The 21008-nt window shown below is 47.2% G+C and overlaps 1 protein-coding gene across 2 annotated transcripts in view; it reads left to right on the top strand.

The window, feature by feature from the left end:
- The window catches only part of LOC139265287 (signaling lymphocytic activation molecule-like), a 101478-nt gene that overhangs the window by 41973 nt on the left and 38497 nt on the right, over window positions 1-21008 (top strand). The gene's annotated exons all lie outside the window — the stretch shown is intronic.

Raw genomic sequence — 21008 nt, 5'->3', positions numbered from 1 at the left:
CGGGAGTGGAAAGCCCCAGACCATCTCAATTTGTAAAAAGACTGTTACTAATATCTTAAAGAGGGATATTGTCATGTATGTATGCTTGGGGTTGCTAGCCACCAGATGGCACCACTGTTGGAGATCATTGGGCTGTACGCATGTGTGTGCGGTCCAGGTGTAAAAGGCAAGCCATCATGTAATGTAATCTGTGTGGGCCCTAATAAAGCAGAGCCAGTTTTGTACCTGTGTTAGTTTACAGTATTCAGTTTATCGAGTTATTACATACAAAACATTGTCTAAGGAAGAGAGTGTTTGAAAACCAGAACCTTAAAACTGGCACAAAGCTCATGGTCTACAGAGCAGTAGTGATACCTGCTCTCATATATGTTTCTGAGACATGGACTTTATACAGCAGGCACATCAAAACACTGGAGAAGTACCACCAACGCTGCCTCCGGAAGATCCTGCAAATCCATTGGCAGGATAGGTGCACTAATGTCAGTGTTCTCGCTCTGGTTAACATCCTCAGCATCGAAACATTGACAATGCTCGATCAGCTCAGAGGGACGGGCCACATCGTCCGCATGCCCGATACGAGACTCCCAAAACAAGTGCTCTACTCGGAGCTCCGACATGTCAAACGAGCCCCAGGTGAGCAGAAGAAACGCTTTAAGGACATCCTCAAGGCCTCCTTGAAGAAGTTCAACATCCTCACCAACACCTGGAAGAGAATAATCCAGGAAGGCACTGAACACCTCGAGTCTCTTCACCGGGAGCAAGCGGAGACCAAGCGCAAACAGCGGAAGGCGTGTTTGACTACCCAAGCACTTCAACAAACCGGCACGTCAATCAACGTCCTTTCAACCACCGTCTGCCCATCCTGCGACATCAGTCATCTGAGAACTCATTTTAATGTGGAAGCAAGTCATCCTTGACTCCAAGGAACTGCCTAAAGGAGAGAAGTATTGGGGACCGAGGGTCTAGTGAGAAGGAGGAACTGAAGGATATCCTTATTAGACGGGAAATTGTGTTAGGGAAATTGATGGGATTGAAGGTCGATAAATCACCGGGGCCTGATAGGCTGCATCCCAGAGTACTTAAGGAAGTGGCCCTAGACATAGTGGATGCATAGGTGATCATTTTCCAACAGTCTATCGACTCTGGATCAGTTCCTATGGACTGGGGGGTAGCTATTGTAACACCACTTTTTAAAAAGGGTGGGAGAGAGAAAGCGGGTAATTATAGATCGGTTAGCCTGACATCAGTAGTGGGGAAAATGTTGGAATCAATTATTAAAGATGAAAATGCAGCGCATTTGGAAAGCAGTGACAGGATCGGTCCAAGTCAACATGGATTTATGAAGGGGAAATCATGCTTGACAAATCCTCTGGAATTATTTGAGGATGTAACTAATAGAGTGGACAAGGGAGAGCCAGTGGATGTGGTGTATTTGAACTTTCAAAAGGCTTTTGACAAGGTCCCACACAAGAGATTGGTGTGCAAAATCAAAGCACATGGTATTGGGGGTCATATACTGACGTGGATATAGAACTGGTTGGCAGACAGGAAGCAGAGAGTCGGGATAAATGGGTCCTTTTCAGAATGGCAGGCAGTGACTAGTGGAGTGCCGCAGGGTTCAGTGCTGGGACCCCACCTCTTTACAATATACATCAGTGATTTAGATGAAGGAATTGAGTGTAATATCTCCAAGTTTGCAGATGACACTAAACTGGGTGGCGGTGTGAACTGTGAGGAGGATGCTAAGAAGCTGCAGGGTGACTTGGACAGGTTAGGTGAGTGCGCAAATGCATGGCAGATGCAGTATAATGTGGATAAATGTGAGGTTATCCACTTTGGGGGCAAAAACACGAAGACAGAATATTATCTGAATGGCGGCAGATTAGGAAAAGGGGAGGTGAAACAAGACCTGGGTCTCATGGTTCGTCAGTCATTGAAAGTTGGCCTGCAGGTACAGCAGGCGGTGAAGAAGGCAAATGGTATGTTGGCCTTCATAGCTCGGGGATTTGAGTATAGGAGCAGTGAGGTTTGCTGCAGTTGTACAGGTCCTTGGTGAGGCCTCACCTGGAATATTGTGTTCAGTTTTGGTCTTCTAAACTGAGGAATGACGTTCTTGCTATTGAGGGAGTGCAGCGAAGGTTCACCAGACTGATTCCCGGGATGGCTGGACTGACATATAAGGAGAGACTGGATCAACTGGGCCTTTATACATTGGAGTTTAGAAGGATGAGAGGAGATCTCATTGAAACCTACAAGATTCTGATGGGACGGGACAGGTTAAATGCAGGTAGAATGTTCCCGATGTTGGGGAAGTCCAGAACCAGGGGACACAGTCTTAGGATAAGGGGTAGGCCATTTAGGACTGAAATGAGGAGCAACTTCTTCACTCAGAGAGTTGTTAACCTGTGGAATTCCCTGCCGCAGAGAGTTGTTGATGCCAGTTCAGTGGATATATTCAAGAGGGAGTTAGATATGGCCCTTACGGCTAAGGGGATCAAGGGGTATGGAGAGAAAGCAGGAAAGGGGTACTGAGGGAATGATCAGCCATGATCTTATTGAATGGTGGTGCAGGCTCGAAGGGCCGAATGGCCTACTCCTGCACCTATTTTCTATGTTTCTATGTCTATGTTTCTAAAAGATTACTAGTCCAGTGACATAACCACTATGCTACCGTTCCCTATTACAGGTGTTTTTGTTTAAAACGACGCTTGGGTTTTAAAGCCTCAAAAATGTCCAACATTTTTTAAAGTGAAGCCAAGAAGGAGACGGCAACGTATTTCGGCTTTGCGAATGGTGGACTATTGACAAACGGATCGTCCCTCAATGTTTGAGAATTTTCCCGATCTCTAGACAGCGAGTGTCATGGTGAACCTCTTCAGGCAAATTATTTTTATATGTTTCATTTTTCAATTCGTGCTGTGTAATGCAGACAAAGGCATATAAGCTGTGGATGTGTAACCCAAGAAGACGATCCTGAACTGGAAATGTTGATGTCAATTAGTGTCTGATTAAAGCTGAACAATACCAAGGCGGGAGGGGGAGGGAAGCATTTGTAATCTTAATTTAGATCACTCTTTTGCTCCCATGAAGTGTGGTTTTGGGTGCACTTCAATGAATAGTGATGGAATAACCCAAGAGATAATTAAGGGTACTAAAGGCGTGAGGCATGAGTCTCGTATGGGTTTATATTTGCACTGAGTGCACGTTAACTCCAGCTTTAGTTGCTTACCACCTCCCAACAAATGATGGAAGTAAAGTTACTGCTAGTGTCTACATAATAATAAGAATATTTAACAAAACAAGTCATGTGGTTCATCAAGTGTTTTCCTTCCACCAACAATATCCAGTCCATTTGTTTTTTCGGATATATCTGCTCCTGTGGTTGGGGATAGGGAGTCCAATTTTGAAGTTTGCAGATGATACAAAACTTGCTAAAGTAGTAAATATTGAGCAGGATAGTTGTAGAGTAGAAGTAGAATGGGGCATGTGAGGAGAGGCAAAATGGGGTGTGTGGGTAAGGGTAGAATGTCTCGTTCAGGCCAACATCCCCAGCATTGAAGCACTGACCACACTCGATCAGCTCCACTGGGCAGGCCACATTGTCTGCATGCCAGACACGAGACTCCCAAAGCAAGTGGTCGACTCAGAACTCCTTCACAGCAAAGGAGCCAAAGGTGGGTAGCGGAAACATTACAAGGACACCCTCAAAGCCTCCCTGATAAAGTGCAACATCCCCACTGACATCTGGGAGTCCCTGGCCAAAGACCGCCCTAAGTGGAGGAAGTGTGAGAGGTAGAATGGGGTGAGTGAGGAGAGGTAGAGTGGGGTGAGTGAGGAGAGGTAGAATGGGGTGTGTGAAGAGAGGTAGAATGGGGTGTGTGAGGAGAGGTGGAATGGGGTGTGTGAGACTTTGCCTAGAATGTATATTGAAGCGAGGTTCATTCTCACAAATCTCCAGACCTTGACATAATGGTCATCTTGATGGGTTAACTGCTGATCAATATAACCTGATTGTTCCTGTCTGAATTTACAAAGGAACAGATGACCTGGACAATCCCAGATAGTTAATGTGACTTTGCTAATAGTTGCTATGTATTAGCTTCGGTGCCTCCATCGTTTTGTCCAATCTGATATTAACACCTCACATGGGATGGTGCTGACCTGTCTGCTTCTTCCTACTCCACCATTGTCCCGACTATTCTCCAATGTTAGCTTATCCTAATTGGACACTGACCCTAAGATGTTATGAGTAACTTAAATGAGACACCTGACAGAGCCAATTCTAACACAAGTCACATGCAATATAGTTTTTGTAAGAGCTGTAACCTGCTAGAGATTAAATAAAGTCACTCATGAGGTTCATAAACCAAAAAAGAGCAACTAATTTCATGATTTTTAAGAGTTTATCTAATTGTCTCATGATTTGAGATAGTGGGATGGCGATATATGCTTTTAAGTGATTGCTGCTGTTGTTGTAAATGTTGTTGTACAATTTTCCCACGAACAAAAAAATCATGCTCAAAGGAGTTTGTAGCCCAATCAGTACAAAAAAAAGAGGGAACATTGGTCCCTACTCTCATGTTTACTGAATTCCTCCCACACATTAAAGAACAATGATCAATAAGTCTGCGTAAGGTAGGGCCAGATCTGTAAAACAGAAAAATGTCCTCAGTCTGATTCTTTTAGCAAGATAGTTATTGGGCCGTAAATTATGGCCTCTCCAGGTGCGTACAATGTATGCACACGCTCGAAGAGATCCCTCAAGTTCAGGGTTTAGGCGCGTGAAGCGCATGCGCCTAAACCCGTCACTTGTGATCTGTCAAAATTTCTCCCGCATCTCCGGGAGAAGGGCATTTGCAGGCAGAGATTTGGGCTATTTGAACAACTCCTGCCCAGCGAATGTCCTTAAAACTCTTATGCCTGATAAAAGCATGCCTTGCGCCTGCTTTTACCAGCGCAAGAGTTTTAAAAGATAGAAAAATTAAATTGTATTACTAATTTTTATATTAAAAACCCTGTCCAGGAAAGTAAGTTTACTTTTAACCCTATTAAAACATTTTTTTTTCAATTCAAAAACATTTTTTTTTCTAAAACATTTAATTTAATTCAATTTCAATGAATTTTAAATATGAGGTTTTTAAAAAATGTATGTTTTGTGTTTCTGTGTTTTGGGGGATATTCTCATTGATAGTTATAGGAGCTTGCATCAATGGAACTCACCATTACTATCAATGAGAATACTCCATTTTCACTGGTGGTCCAGGCCCACGTGGTCCCAGGATGTCCGCACGCTCCTGGGATGCGTGGGCCTCTGCACTGGGCTGCGCATCTAGGCCCAGACCAGAAGCGTTCGTTCCTCCAGGACCACCAGGTACTTTCGTTAAAAAAAATTTGATCGGAGGCATCTGCCTGTGGGACGCCTTCCGCCTGCGGGAAGCCTCTGGCTGAAATTTCTGGCCCATACACCCACTGCAGCACAATCTGCTTTCAGCCCTTAATTCCTCATATCCATGGCAGCATCAGTGTGCAGACACTGTGTGATGGAAACATGCTCAGAATGTTTCTAGTGCATAGATAGAGAGCCTGGAATTAACTTGGGCAACACTATCTTTAAACATTGGAGAGCTTCCACTATTAGCATTTAACATTTGGATTACCCGTTTCTCTAATCACACGTAAAGTAGTCAATTACAGGCAATGTTATTCTTGATGGACAAAGACTCTTGTCACTGGGAGGGCTAGGTTCTCAATATATTCCCGATAGATACCCTTGCTGAAACCGTCTAGTTCTGTGTGGAATGCAAACTTCAATGCATCCTATATTAGTTCAATGAAAACAGTAGGTTTCTTTAATATTTCTTTACTCTACCTCCAGGGTGGATTTATAGTATTTGCTTAAAATACAAGTACTTTATTTAATTGTTTTTTCTTCTCTCCTCCCTCCTCAAGCTTTCCCCCTTTTTTCTCACTTATTAATCTGATTATGAACAATGTTTCTCCCCAGTACCTCCCACAGTGTGTTCTTGCTGGACATGTGATTGTTGTCGCACTGCATCAGGAACTATTCTTCAGTCGAGTCTCTGACGACCAAGCAATGCCAACCCCACCGTCTCATAAATCATGACTCTTAAAAATCATGCAATTTGGTAAGAAATCATGAGTTTGTATTTTTTGGTTTATAAACCTCATCAGTGGCTTTATTTAATCTCGAACGGAAAAGATAAATGGTCATCATCACACTGTTGCTTGTGGGGCTTGCTTGTGCACAAATTGGTTGCCGTGTTTCCGGAATTACAACAGTGACTACACTTCAAAAATGTGGTCATGAAAGGCGCTATATAAATCGAAGACTTTCTTTCTTTCTAACAGCTCATTGCTCTTTACAAAATCAATATTAATGCAGCTGAAAATGCTTTACAAAAATCCTACCCATTATCACCATCCTTTGCGAATTTTCATTAAATTCGTGTGTCTCACAATTAATTCGTGAGAGTTGGCAGCACTGGTGAAGCATTACCAAATGGAGCCTGCATCGTGCCACCATGTCCGGTGTGCACTGGGGCTTAGAGGTGTCACTGAATTGTTTGGCACAAGGCCATGGCCAATGAACATCAGGAAAATGGCTCCCAATCTCACCCATAGTGTAAAGTCCTTATTCTACAGCATGAAACCACACGAGGCACATTCCAGGGACAAGGCCACTCTGTGGCCTTAATTCTTTATTCCAGAAGCGATGACCCTGCGTGGAACCTCCCTTTCTATGCCTTTGTAATCAGGTAAGGAGTGTCTCCCACAAGTTCACCTCCTGTGGTCAAGGTGTGCATCTAAGTTGAGTGCATACAGTAATACAGTGGTGTTACATTGTAGTTACAAACATGACATCACCTTCCCCCCCACCAAAGTCTTACTGGGATCATAGGTTCAGTCTTTCAGGTGGTCTACGTTCCTCGTGGAGCGCCGCAGTTGGGGTTCTGGTTGTTGGACGCTGATGTGAATGTCTGTCACCTGTGGTGATTCTAGCCTGTCCGGGCTGACCTCAGGTACTGTGCATTCTTCCGATTGCTCTTGTTGCACGTTCGCTGGCGGTAGTGTGAGCTCCATCTCATGGTCTTCTTCAGGTTCCTCCGTGTCCATGCTGAACCTTTTTTTTACTTGGTCCAGATGCTTGCGGCATATCTGGCCATTGTTGAGTTTTGCCACGATGATCCTATTCCCCTCTTTGCCAATTACAGTACCCTCAAGCCATTTGGGCCCCATGGCGTGATTGAGGACGAATACAGGATCATTTGTTCCTATACATCTCCCCTTTGAATTTCGGTCATGGTACTCATTTTGTGAGTGCACTTGCCCTCAACTATGTTGGTCAGGACTGGGTGGATGAGGGACAACCGAGTTTTGAGTGTCCGTTTCATGAGTAGCTCTGCGGGCAGAATCCCCGTGAGCCAATGCGGGCGGGATCTATAGGCCAGCAGGAGGCGCGATAGGCAGCATTGTAGGGAGGGTCCTTGAATCCTGAGCATACCTTGCTTAATGATTTGGACTGCCCGTTCCACCTGACCATTGGAGGCCAGCTTGAACGACGCAGTCCTAACGTGGTTGATGCCATTGCCCGACATAAACTTCCGGAATTCATAGCTCGTGAAACACGGGCCATTGTCACTAACCAGGATGTCCGGCAAGCCATGGGTTGCAAAGATCGCACGTAGGCTTTCCATAGTGGTGGATGACGTGCATGAATTCTGGATGATGCACTCGATCGATTTCGATAACGCATCTACTACAATGAGGAACATCTTCCCCATGAACAGGCCCGCGTAGTCAACGTGGATGCGTGACCATGGCTTGGTGGGCCAGGATCACGGGCTGAACGGGGCCTCCCTGGGGGCATTACACAGCTGGGCACAGGTCGTGCACCTGCGAACACAGTGTTCCAGGTCTGAATCAATTCCAGGCCACCAAACGTGTGACCGGGCAATGGCCTTCATCAGCACAATGCCTGGGTGCTCGCTGTTGAGTTCCCTGATGAATGCCTCCCTGCCCTTCTGGGGCATGACTACTCGGCTGCTCCATAGTAGGCAGTCGGCTTGGATGGAGAGCTCATCCATCCGCCTGTGGAACGGTCTGACCTCCTCAGGGCATGCTCCGTGTGCGGGCGCCCAATCCCCAGTCAGGACACATTTCTTAATCAAGGATAGGAGGGGATCTCTGTTTGTCCAGATTTTGATCTGACGGACTGTGATGGGGGAGCCTGCACTGTCAAAGGCATCGACAGCCATGACCATGTCAGTGCTTTGCTCAGCTGCCCCCTTGGTGGTGGCCAGTGGGAGCCTGCTGAGTGCGTCAGCGTAGTTTTCAGTGCCGGGCCGGTGCCGGATGGCATAGTCATAAGCAGCTAGCGAGAGAGCCCACCGCTGTATGCGAGCTGATGTGTTGACATTGACAGCCTTGCTGTCTGACAACAGGGATGTGAGTGGCTTGTGGTCCGTCTCTAATTCAAACTTCCTACCGAAGAGGTACTGATGCATTTTTTTTACACCATAGACACATGCAAGCGCTTCCTTCTCGACCATGCCATATCTCCATTCTGCTTGAGAGAGCGATCTGGAGGCATAAGCCACAAGGTTGCAGCTGACCCTCAGCATTACCCGGCTGCAACACGCACCCAACCCCATAGGACGATGCATCACATGTCAGAACCAATTTTTTACAGGGGTCACACAGGGTCAACAACTTGTTTGAACAAAGTAGGTTTCGCGCCCGATCAAAAGCCCGTTCCTGACAGTCCCCCCAAAACCAATCGCAACCCTTACGCAGGAGCACATGTAGCGGCTCCAACAACGTGCTCAAGTTTGGCAGAAAGTTCCCGAAATAGTTCAACAGTCCCAGGAATGAACGTAGCTCCGATGTGTTGCAGGGCCTGGGTGCTCATCGAATCCCCTCTGTTTTGGATTCGGTGGGCCGAATCCCATCTGCAGCAACCCTCCTGCCCAGAAACTCAACCTCAGGAGCTAAAAACACACATTTAGACTTCTTGAGTCGCAGGCCTACTCGGTCCAGTCGGTGTAGCACCTCCTCCAGGTTGTGGAGGTGTTCCTCGGTATCTCAACCCGTGATGAGGATGTCGTTCTGGAATACGATCATTCCAGGAATGGATTTAAGCAGGCTTTCCATGTTACGTTGAAAAATCGCGGCTGCTGATCGAATGCCAAACGGGCACCTGTTATACGCAAACAGTCCCGTGTGCGTGGTGATGGTGGTCAGTAGTTTGGATTCGTCGGCCAGTTCCTGGGTCATATAGGCTGAAGTGAGGTCCAACTTGGTGAACAGCTTGCCGCCTGCCAGCGTGGCGAAAAGATCCTCCACTCATGGGAGCGGATATTGGTCTTGTAGGGACACCCGATTGATGGTGGCCTTGTAGTCACCACAGATCCTGACAGAGCCATCCGCTTTTAGAACGGGAACAATGGGGCTCGCCCAGTCGCTGAATTCAACAGGCGAGATGATGCCCTCTCTCAACAGCCAGTCCAATTCACTCTCGATCTTTTCCTGCATCACATACGGCACTGCTCTGGCTTTGTGGTGTACTGGCCTGGCATCCGGGGTGATGTGTATCCTTACTTTAGTGCCTTTGAAGGTCCCGATGCCCGGTTGGAATAGTGACTCGAAGGACTTGTGAGCACGAACTTCGCTCCACCGAGGACATTGAGTGAACATCCGCCCATTTCCAGTTCATCTCAGCTAACCAGCTCATCCCAAACAGAGCGGGACCATTGCCCGGGACAATCCAGTGTGGCAGCCGGTTCACTAGCCCATTGTGTGTGACAGCCATCATTCCACTGCCTAGCATCGGAATGATTTCCTTGGTGTAAGTCCGTAATTGTGTCTCAATACGTTCTAATTTGGGTCTACTGGCTTTGAGTGGCCATAGCTTCTCGAATTGCTGAACGCCCATGAGTGACTGGCTGGCCCCAGTGTCCAGCTCCATGCCTACTGGGATGCCATTCAACAAAACCCTCATCATCATTGGTGGCATTTTGGTGTATGAACTGTGAATATTCGTCGCATGGACCCGGCGTCCATCGATTTGCCCGAAAAGTCATCCTGCCTCACAGAACCCTCTTCTGGTCCCTCTGTCTCATATATCAGTCTGGTTGCAGGTTTTCTACACATTCGAGCTAAACGGCCACTGAGATTGCAATTTCTGCAGTCAAAATGTTGGAATCTGCAAGATCTGGCTGAGTGTTTCCCCCCACACCTCCAGCATGAGTTAAAGTTTCCATTGTTGGGGACAAAGGGACTATGGCCAGGAATTCCGCGCTGACTGTCCCTTTGACTGCTCTTAAGTACCCTATTAGTTGGTGTCAATGGCCCTATCCCGAGCCGCATTATCCACTGTGATGGCATGAACGTTCGATCAGCCTGCCATTGTCTCTGTTGAGATCTTGCTCTGGGATCTATTGCTGCCTGGTAAATGTCGGACTGCCCCTGACTGCCTGCGGGGCTCTGAGTAGCATTTATGATGTTGACTCCCTGATTCATCACCGCGTTAGAGGCAGAATTGCGCGCGTAAATCATTTTTGTCTCTTCCTCCCCCGCAATGAAAGTTTGAGTTGAGCTAACAACGCTGCCGCTTCCAAGGTCAAGTCCTTGGTCTCAATTAACTTGCAAAAAATTCCCGCATGACCGATAACCTCAATGAAGAAGTCCCTTAGCATCACCCCCCTGCAGGCGTCTGTGAACTTACAGAGGCTGGCCAAACGCCGGGGGTGCGCTACAAAGTTCAGTATGCTCTGTCCTTCATGACGTCGGTGGGTGTAGAATCTGTGTCGAGCCATGTGTATGCTGCTCGCCGGTTTGAGGTGCTCCCCGATTAGTTTGCTGAGCTCTTCAACGGTTTTGTCCAATGGCTTTTCGGGTGCCAGTAAGTCCTTCATGAGCGTATAAGTCTTTGGCCCGCAGCTGGTCCGGAGATGAGCCCATCGCTTGTCGGCCGCTGCATCCCCTAGCCAGTCTTTAGTTACGAAGCTTTGCTGAAGCCTCTCGACAAAATTGTCCCAGTCTTCCCCAACACAGTACCGTTCCTCTGTGCTACCGGTGGCCATTCTCGTGGGTCGTGAATTCCCGTTTCTCGTCGCCAATGTAAAGTCCTTACTCTACAGCATGAAACCACACGAGGCACATTCCAGGGACAAGGCCACTCTGTGACCTTAACTCTTTATTACAGGACTCCAGAAGTGATGACCCTGCGTGGGACCTCCCTTTATATACCTGTGTGATCAGGTAAGGAGTGTCTCCCACAAGTTCACTCCCTGTGGTCAAGATGTGCATCTAAGTTGAGTGTATACAGTAATACAGTGGTGTTACATTGTAGTTACAAACATGACACATAGAGCAAGTACTGGACGGAGAGACAGAGAGAAAGAGTGGACCCTCTCCCCCATACCCGGCCAAATCTGGGCTGTAAAAGGGCAGTTGTAGTTCACTGGGGTAAAAATTCCAGCCCCAGTGAACGATTACAACCACTTTTGAAACATGGCCCATCCTTGCAATTGACCAGAAATGGTGGTTCTCTGTCAGCTAAGAAATTTGATATATTATTTACTTTTATGCTGACTATTTCTCCCATGAACATTTGACACAACAAGAACATAAAAGAAATGCTCAGAGAGGAAAAACTACATTGTGGCCAAAAGTTAGTACATCACCACTCCACACATATCACCAGAAAAAGTGACTTAAAGTTCTGCAAGGCAGCTCACTTCAAATCAAGGTTATGATAAATATATGCATAACACCACAATAAGACTGTCTGCACTAGTACTTACAGAACTGACCTCCAGAGGGCTCTGTGGTAGCAGTAAATCGAGTCAAAAACTTTCCAAACTTAGGGGTGTAAATTCAGCCTCTGGAAAATGGCTCTTACCGCAGGAAAGCGGTGGCCACATGGCGGAGTCAAATGGCCGCTGCTTACGAAATTCTCCGAGGTGCTTTTCCCAGCCATCCCCACTCCCGCCCCACTGCTACCGACCCCTCCTAAGGGCGTCATGAAAGGGCGTCCAGCCGATCTACTGCACCTCAACCTAAATTCACCGACAAAAATCACCGGGCCACCGAACAGTGCCCCCGAAAGCTTTTTCTGTCGGTGCACTGTGTTTTCAGTGTACGCAAGACTTCGCTGTGCGGCGGCCATTCAAGGGGAGGGCGCACTGCTGTAGACGCATTTTTTTTTGCCGGCCAACTTCCAGATCGGCCTGACAATTATGCCCCTGGGTTCGGCCAGGCCGCCAATAGGCAGCCTGGTACCCCCTCTTGGGTGCCAGGCCGCTGGTCCAGCCGAAGCCCTCCCTGGTGGCCGACTGGACCTAACTAAAACCATCAAAGAGCTCGCAGCGGCTCTCCCCTTTAAGTGAAGGGGAGAGACGTCAACAGCGTTACGTTGATGACTGACAGCGGTGGAAACTCCATCCCACCTCCACTTCCGCCCCTCTTGTGGTCGATCTTCTGCTCTCCATCCCACTTCCGCCCCCATTATGACCGACATTTGATCCGCTCTAAAATAAATGACGAAGAGCTGAATTTCGCGCAAGAGGCCAGCTCATCCACCGCGGTGGTGAAAATACATCAACAGCGGTAGGTGCGATGGTGAATTTCGGCTCCTTACTCTTCGAGCATTGTCACTGAAATGCAGGACATGCACCTAATATGCAGTTATAATTAGACTATATGCACTGCCACATGGAAAGGTTGGTCACAGGCTTTGCAACTATGATTTCCCACATAGTGACTTCTTCATCTGAATCATGCCACTGTCATGAGATATTGAGTAGAGGCTGAGTAAATTGGAGGGTGAGGTATTCTAAGCCATTATTGTTTGCATCCTAGTAAGCAGCTATCACACTGCATGGAGACAAGCTTGGACGCTTGACTAGTGTGGCCAGACATCTGATTTTGAAATGGAAAGTCTAGTTTTGGGGTGGCTGTCCAGTAAGTTTCTCTCAGAGGTTGTTAATCTGTGGAATTCCCTGCCTCAGGGAGCTGTGGAAGCTGGGACATTGAATAAATTTAAGATAGAAATAGACAGTTTCTTAAACGATAAGGGGATAAGGGATTATGGGGAGCGGGCGGGGAAGTGAAGCTGAGTCCATGATCAGATCAGCCATGATCTTATTAAATGGCGGAGCAGGCTCGAGGGACCATATGGCCTACTCTTGCTCCTATTTCTTATGTTCTTATGTTATGTTTCTTCACCCTACAGTACAACTTTGCTCACCAGCTTTTCTCCCCATTGGCACTTCCACTTTAATTAGCAGTATGTTTTAATAATGCTGGTGTTCTGCATCTGTTTGCCCATCAGTGAAGGAGGTTTCCAGCTAGTGACTGTAACAGATCCTTTTGTCGTTGGGCGCATGATGTAAATGCTTTGGTATTCTCCCTGTGCCCTTCATTTAAAATTGTGCTCTTCAACTTCTGCTACGACTGCATTACTTATTCTTTGCCACGAGTACACTTCTATCAGGATTTAGATATTTAGATTTCACAATAGTGACTGCAAACTTGGCACAATTATTTAATATTTGACTAAATACCACATTGTGAATGTCCCCTGATTCACAAATATCCTACAGGGTGAAGTAAACTGATCCTCCTCGCTGACTGCAACACAAGGGTTGGCAAGAGCACAGACCTCTGGGGGGACGTGATTGGCAGAGAGGGGGGAGGGAAAGCCAACTCCAGTGGTATCCTACTCATGACAAAATGTCTAGAGAACGAACTTGTCATCACCAACACCTTGTTCCGCCAGAGGGACAAATTCAAGGCATCGTGGCAACAACCTCGCTCCAAGCACTGGCACCTGCTCGACTATGTCATCATCCGAGCCAGGGATCGCAAGGATGTGTGACAGGAGCCGACGACTGCTGGACAGACCACCGCCTAATCCGATCCATCATCGACATCAACATAACCCCAAAGCGGAGGGGGCAGCAGAGCAGTGCCACAAAAAAGTCAATGCCAGAGCACGTAAGGACCCAGCTAAGAGAGCTCTATACAGCAAGCGCCTCACAGCTAAACTGGCGTGCCTTGACGATCCCGAGATGCAGAATGCCCACAGCACTTGGTCTGCCCTCCAGGCCTCCATAACCAGTGCCTGCAAAGAGACACTCGGTTACTCAACCAGGAAATACCAGGACTGGTTTGATGACAATGATCAGGATATCCAAGAGCTAATGGATCACAAGCGCAGGGCATTTCTGAGCCTTAAACAACAACAGGGAGCAGCAAAGCAGAATTACAGACGGCTCAAGCTGAGGTCCAACAAAAACCCGGGACCGAAAGACCAGGTGGAGGATGGAAAAAGCACAGGAGATACAGCAGCTGGCCGACAACTATGATGTGTGAGGATTCTTCATCGCAAACAAGGCCACCTACGGGCCAAACACCCAAGGCCCCACCTCACTGCTGGCCAAGACGGGGAAACACTCATCAAGGACACCGAGGCAGTCAGGGTCCACTGGAAGGAGCACTTCGAAGATCTCCTCAATCGAGACTCTGCCTTTGACTCGGGTGTTCTCAACTCCATCCCGCAGCATGCTATCCGCCACCACCTCAGTGAGACCCCAACACTGCATGAGGTAGAAAAAGCCATAAAAATGCGTAAAGACAACAAAGCTACTGGTGCGGACGGAATCCCTGCATGAGGCATTGAAGTATGGCAGAGAGGCACTGCTGGCGCGAATACACGACCTCATTTCTATCATCTGGAGGGAGGAGAGCATGCCGGGGCATCTCAGAGATGCAGTAATCATGACCATCTTTAAAAAAGGGCTGACTGCGGCAACTACAGAGGAATCTCCCTGCTATCAGCCACTGGCAAATTCATCGCGAGAGTCCTCCTCAACCGTCTTCTTCCCATGGCCGAGGAGCTTCTCCCGGAGTCACAGTGCGGATTTAATCCCCCACGGGGCACAACGGACATGATTTTTGCAGCACGACAGCTACAGGAAAAATGCTGGGAACAGCGCCAGCCCTTAAACATGGCCTTCTTCAACCTTACAAAGGCCTTCGACACTGTCAACCGTGAGGGTCTATGGAGCGTCTTCCTCCGTTTCAGATGCCCCCAAAAGTTCTCCGCCTGCTCCACCATCCTCCACCTGCTCCACGACGACATGTAGGCTGTGATCCTTACCAATGGATCCATCACAGTCCCAATCCAAGTCTGGACCGGGGTCAAACAGGGCTGCGTCATCGCCCCAAACCTCTTCTCAATCTTTCTCGCCGCCATGCTCCACCTCACAGTCAACAAGCTCCCTGCTGGAGTGGAACTAAACTACAGAACCAGTGGGAACCTGTTCAACCTGCGCCGTCTTCAGGCCAGATACAAGACCACCCCAACCTCTGTCGTCGAGCTACAATACGCGGACGACACCTGCGTCTGCGCACAGAGGCTGCACTCCAGGACATAGTCGACATATTTACTGAGGCATACGAAAGCATTCACCTTACGCTAAACATCCGAAAGACAAAGGTCCTCCACCAGACTGTCCTCACCGCACAACACTGCCCCCCAGTCATCAAGATCCACGGCGTGGCCCTGGACACCATGGACCACTTCCCATATCTCGGGAGCCTCCTATCAACAAGAACAGGCATCGATGACGAGATCCAACACCGCATCCAGTGCGTCAGTGCAACCTTCGGCCGCCTGAGGAAAAGAATGTTTGAAGACCAGCCCCTCAAAACTGCCACCAAGCTCATGGTCTACAGGGCTGTAGTAATACCTGCCCTCCTGTATGGCTCAGAGACATGGACCATGTACAGTAGACACCTCAAGTTGCTGGAGAAATATCTCCAATGATGCCTCCGCAAGATCCTACAAATCCCCTGGGCGGACAGGTGCACCAACATCAGCGTCCTCATTCAGGCTAACATCTCCAGCATTGAAGCAGTGACCACACTCGATCAGCTCCGCTGGGCAGGCCACATAGTCCACATGCCAGACACGAGACTCCCAAAGCAAGTGCTCTACTCAGAACTCCTTCACGGCAAATGAGCCAAAGGTGGGCAGCGGAAACACTACAAGGACACCCTCAAAGCCTCGCTGATAAAGTGCGACATCCCCACTGACACCTGGGAATCCCTGGCCCAAGACCGCCCTAAGTGGAGGAAGTGCATCCGAGAGGACGCTGAGCACCTCGCGTCTCAACGCAGAGGACATGCAGAAATCAAGCACAGACAGCAGAAAGAGCATGCGGCAAACCAGTCCCACCCACCCCTTCCTTCGACGACTATCTGTCCCACCTGTGACAGAGTCTGTGGCTCTCGTATTGGACTGTTCAGCCACCAAAGAACTCACTTCAGGAGTGGAAGCATGTCTTTCTCGATTCCGAGGGACTGCTTATGATGATGATGACAGGGTGAAGTCAGTAACCCATTGCTAGTGAGGGTATAAGGGCAATGTTAGTGTCAATCTGCCTCAGTAAATGAACCTACCAGCCTTCCTTCAGATAATCAAATGTACTTTTCCCACAACAGTTCATGCTGGACGATCAGAAGCTAAACTTACCATTGTACCAGTTTGAGAAGCCATATGAGGCAGTCCATTGGGTAGTGGGCACTGGAATGCCATTAATGTATATACTAAGATCCTGCAATAATATGATAGGATCTTCCATACCTTGGAAGGAATTTGAACCTTGCCACCTTGCCAGACCAAGCAATGCACATTCTAAAAATAGTATTAATAGTCAAGTTTCCTTTTTTCCACCTGCCATTTGAGGAAATCCTGATGTTGTTTCAAAATCATAGACAATTTCCTAAAGCTGTTATTTGGTAGATATTTCGATTTGGACCTACTTTTTTTTCCACCAGACAACTAGATTGTTGGAGCCTGCTCCACTGTTAGATTTTCATGCTTCCCTTCTACTTACCTATCCCTTTTAGCTCTTCTTGCACTCACAGTGTCTCCTACATATTTTTTGTTTCTTTGACTTCTCTTATTATGCCTCCTTTTGTCTTCTGCACATATCATGTTGTCCTTTAAACTATTTCCTGATCCCACCATAAAAAAATACAGGTCTTTCTATGTCTTTTTCTGTTTAAGAAAAGCACTTTTACATAGGAACATAAGAACATAAGAAATAGGAGCAGGAGTAGGCCATACGGCCCCTCGAGCCTGCTCCGCCATTTAATACGATCATGACTGATCTGATCATGGACTCAGCTCCACTTCCCCGCCCACTCCCCATAACCCCTTATCATTTAAGAAACTGTTTATTTCTGTCTTAAATTTATTCAATGTTCCAGCTTCCACAGCTCTCTGAGGCAGTGAATTCCACAGATCCACAACCCTCAGAGAAGAAATTTCTCCTCATCTCAGTTTTAAATGAGCGGCCTCTTATTCTAAGATTATGCCCTCTAGTTCTAGTCTCCCCTATTAGTGGAAACATCCTCTCTGCATCCACCCTATCAAGCCCCCTCATAATCTAAAAGTTTCAATAAGATTGCCTCTCATTCTTCTGAATTCCAATGAGTAGAGGCCCAACCTACTCAACCTTTCCTCATGTCAAGCCCCCTCATCTCCAGAATCAACCTTGTGAACCTTCTCTGAACTGCCTCCAAAGCAAGTGTATCCTTTCGTAAATATGGAAACCAAAACTGCATGCAGTATTCCAGGTTTGTCCTCACCAATACCCTGTACAACTGTAGCAAGACTTCCCTGCTTTTATACTCCATTCTCTTTGCAATAAAGGCCAAGATTCCATTGGCCTTCCTGATCACTTGCTCTACCTGCATACTAACCTTTTGTGTTTTATGCACAAGTACCCCCAAGTCTCGCTGTACTGCAGCACTTTGCAATCTTTCTCCATTTAAATAATAACTTGTTCTTTGATTTTTTTTCTGCCAAAGTGCATGACCTCACATTTTCCAACATTATGGCCCCAAGTTTCCACGTGATTTGCTCCTGATTTTTAGGAGCAACTGGTGTAGAACGGAGTATCTTAGAAATCGGAATTCTCCACATTTAGTTTGCTCCAGTTCTAGTCAGTTAGAACAGTTTCACTTTGGAACAGAATTTATTTTTCAAAAGGGGGCGTGTCCGGCCACTTACGCCTGATTTCAAAGTTTCGTGAGTGAAAACTTACTCCAAACTAACTTAGAATGGAGTAAGTGAAGATTTTTGTACGCTCGAAGAAACCTTGTCTACACTTTAGAAAATCAGGCGTAGGTTACAAATTAGGCGTAGGGAACGAGGTGGGGGGGGGGGGAAGGGAAGTCATTAAATTCTACAATCAATCCTTAGTTATACTTATACAAATATTATACAAATAAATCCAACCTGAATAAAAATTTATAAGCAAAGAAAAGATAAACCATGTTCCTACCTCTGTGAAATAGCATCAGCCTTTGAGCTGCTGTACTTCAGGCAGGCCTTTCATGTTGGAGACAGGGCGGCAGGGGTATGGCGTCAGTGTCTCGACGGCAGCGGCAGCAAGCTTCGAGCTGAGCTGCAGTGCTTGAGGCAGGCCTTCATTCTCTTCGTGGCTGGCCGCGAAGAAGCAACATCGGACAGACCCGAGGCCATTCGGCCATGAGATATCAGCGGCGTCAGTGGCTGGCCGGCAGCCGAAGAATCAACACCTGACACATGCAGCTCTTTATGGTGCTTGAGGCCATTCGGCCACGCTTTAGGGGCGGCATCAGTGGCTCGACGGCAGCCGAAGATACACCAGCAGCCTTCGAGCTGTGAGGGGGACTGAGGCCATTTGGACAGGGAGAGGCAGCCACATCGACAGTTTTATATTTAAATTTGCAGAATGGGTGCTGCATTGTCAACACCACGTATTATGCAATGGTTTGCCATCAATTCACTGCACAGGAGAGAATTGATTAGAGCTCACCGCACCAGGAATGTCGTAGCCCGTAGGTTGATGGGCAGGAGACCTTACCCACGTCGACAATATCGAACCAGGCGCTCGTACCTGGACATGATTGTGTGAAAAGGCTGCGTTTTCACATAGAAGTTGTCACTGAGATCTGTGATATGGTGAGAGCAGATTTGCAGCTCAGAAGCAGAAGGACAACTGCCTTGTCTGTTGAAATGAAGGTAACAGCTGCACTTTCTTTCTATGCCTCGGGATCGTTTCAGGCTACAACTGGAGATGTGTGTGCCATCTCTCAACATGCAATACATGCCTGCGTTTACCAGGTCATGGCTGCACTTTATGCGTGAAGGAATGACTTCATCAATTTCCCAATGACCGCACAAGCGATCCATGAGAGGGCTGTGGGCTTCTTCAGGATTGCCGGCTTCCCAAAGGTACAGGGCTGCATTGATTGTACCCACAGAGACTTGCGAGCACCTGTGGAGGAATCTGAGCAGTACCGAAATAGGAAAGGTTTCCACTCTATCAATGTGCAGCTCGTGTGTGACGACAAGCAGCGCATCATGTCAGTCGATGCGAGATACCCTGGCAGCACCCACGATGCGTTCATCCTACGCGACAACGTTCTATCTGACATGTTTGAGCAGCAGCCAGAAAGGCAGAGCTGGCTACTGGGAGACAAAGGGTACAGCCTGACTACCTGGCTCATGACGCCCATACATGTGACACGGACAGAAGCTGACCGTCAATACAACATGGCGCACATTGCGACGCGCAGCATCATTGAGAGGACCGTTGGCATATTGAAACAGCGATTCCGATGCCTGGACCATTCCGGAGGACAGTTGCTATACTCTCCTCAGATTGTCGGTCACTTCACTGTTGTGTGCTGCATGCTTCATAACTTAGCCATCATGAGGCAGCAGGAGTTGGTAGTGGAACCCGAAGACCGACGTGAGGGTCCAGTGCATGATGATAGTATTACGGAAGACCAGGATGTGGATGATAACAACAATCAGGAAAGCATGCAAGTGCCTGATGCCGAAGCACGAGGTCGGAGGAGGGCCGTCCATCGTGCCCCTTTAACGATTGCTCGAGACTTGCGCCAGCAGCTCATCCGTGAACGCTTCAACTACTGATGCCTGAGGGCTCTGCGACCACTTTTGCATATGGACATGTTTATTCTTTGCAGTTGTTCCTACGTTGTGTTGTGTTAATGGAACATGAAATAGTTTTAATGAAAAAATATTTTATTGAAAAGTTAACGTCACTCGAATAAAATATTTGTTGTTTCAAACTATACTTTTTAATATGACTCTTGAAGATCACTTAAAAACTTTAAGATCACTTATAAACTTGTAAGGTTACAAAAATTACAAAACACTTTCTATGTGAAAAATTTTACACTCTAAGATCACTTACACTTCAAGATCACTTTTTAGATGCAAAATTAAATAATTTACAGAATGTGAGAGCATTTACACTATAAGATCACTTGAAAACCCTGAGATCACTTATATGTTGTAAAGTTACAAAACTTACAAAACAGTTTCATTGTGAAAAATCCTACACTCTGAAGAACACTTAAACTTCAGGATCACTTTTTAGGTGTAAAATTAAATAAGATACAAAAAAATGTGAGAGCATTTACACTATAAGATCACTTAAAAACCATAAGATCCCTTATAAGTTGTAAAGTTACAAAACTTACAAAACAATTTCAATTTGAAAAACGCTACTACAGCTACATCAAGAACAAGAACAAAAGCAGCAAAGAAAGGCTGCAACCATGTCTCATCCATATCTCAGTGAATGTTCACTTCCTCATGGGGGTGTCATTTGATTGGCTGGGCTGTGTGCCCTTATTGCAGCAGCTACCTCAACCAGGCCCATCCTGACGGCCTGTGCCGACACTTGCATGCCCTCCCTGATGGCCTGTGCCGTCGATTGCACTCCCTCGGACATTCCCTCCCTAAGTTCCTGTGTCATTACTGCTATTTCTCCCGTCAGGACCGTCAACTCTTCACCTACTGCATTGACGCCACCGATGAGTGATCGGGTAAGCTCATTGGTCTCCATACCCAATGCCACAACCTGAGTCGCATCTGTTGCACGCTGCATCTCAGG

This window comes from Pristiophorus japonicus, chromosome 6 (genome assembly GCF_044704955.1).
Source record: "Pristiophorus japonicus isolate sPriJap1 chromosome 6, sPriJap1.hap1, whole genome shotgun sequence".
NCBI classification, from domain to species: Eukaryota; Metazoa; Chordata; class Chondrichthyes; family Pristiophoridae; genus Pristiophorus; species Pristiophorus japonicus.
The sequence above is the reverse complement of the archived record's forward strand: the minus strand, read 5'-3'. Positions and strand labels throughout refer to the sequence as shown.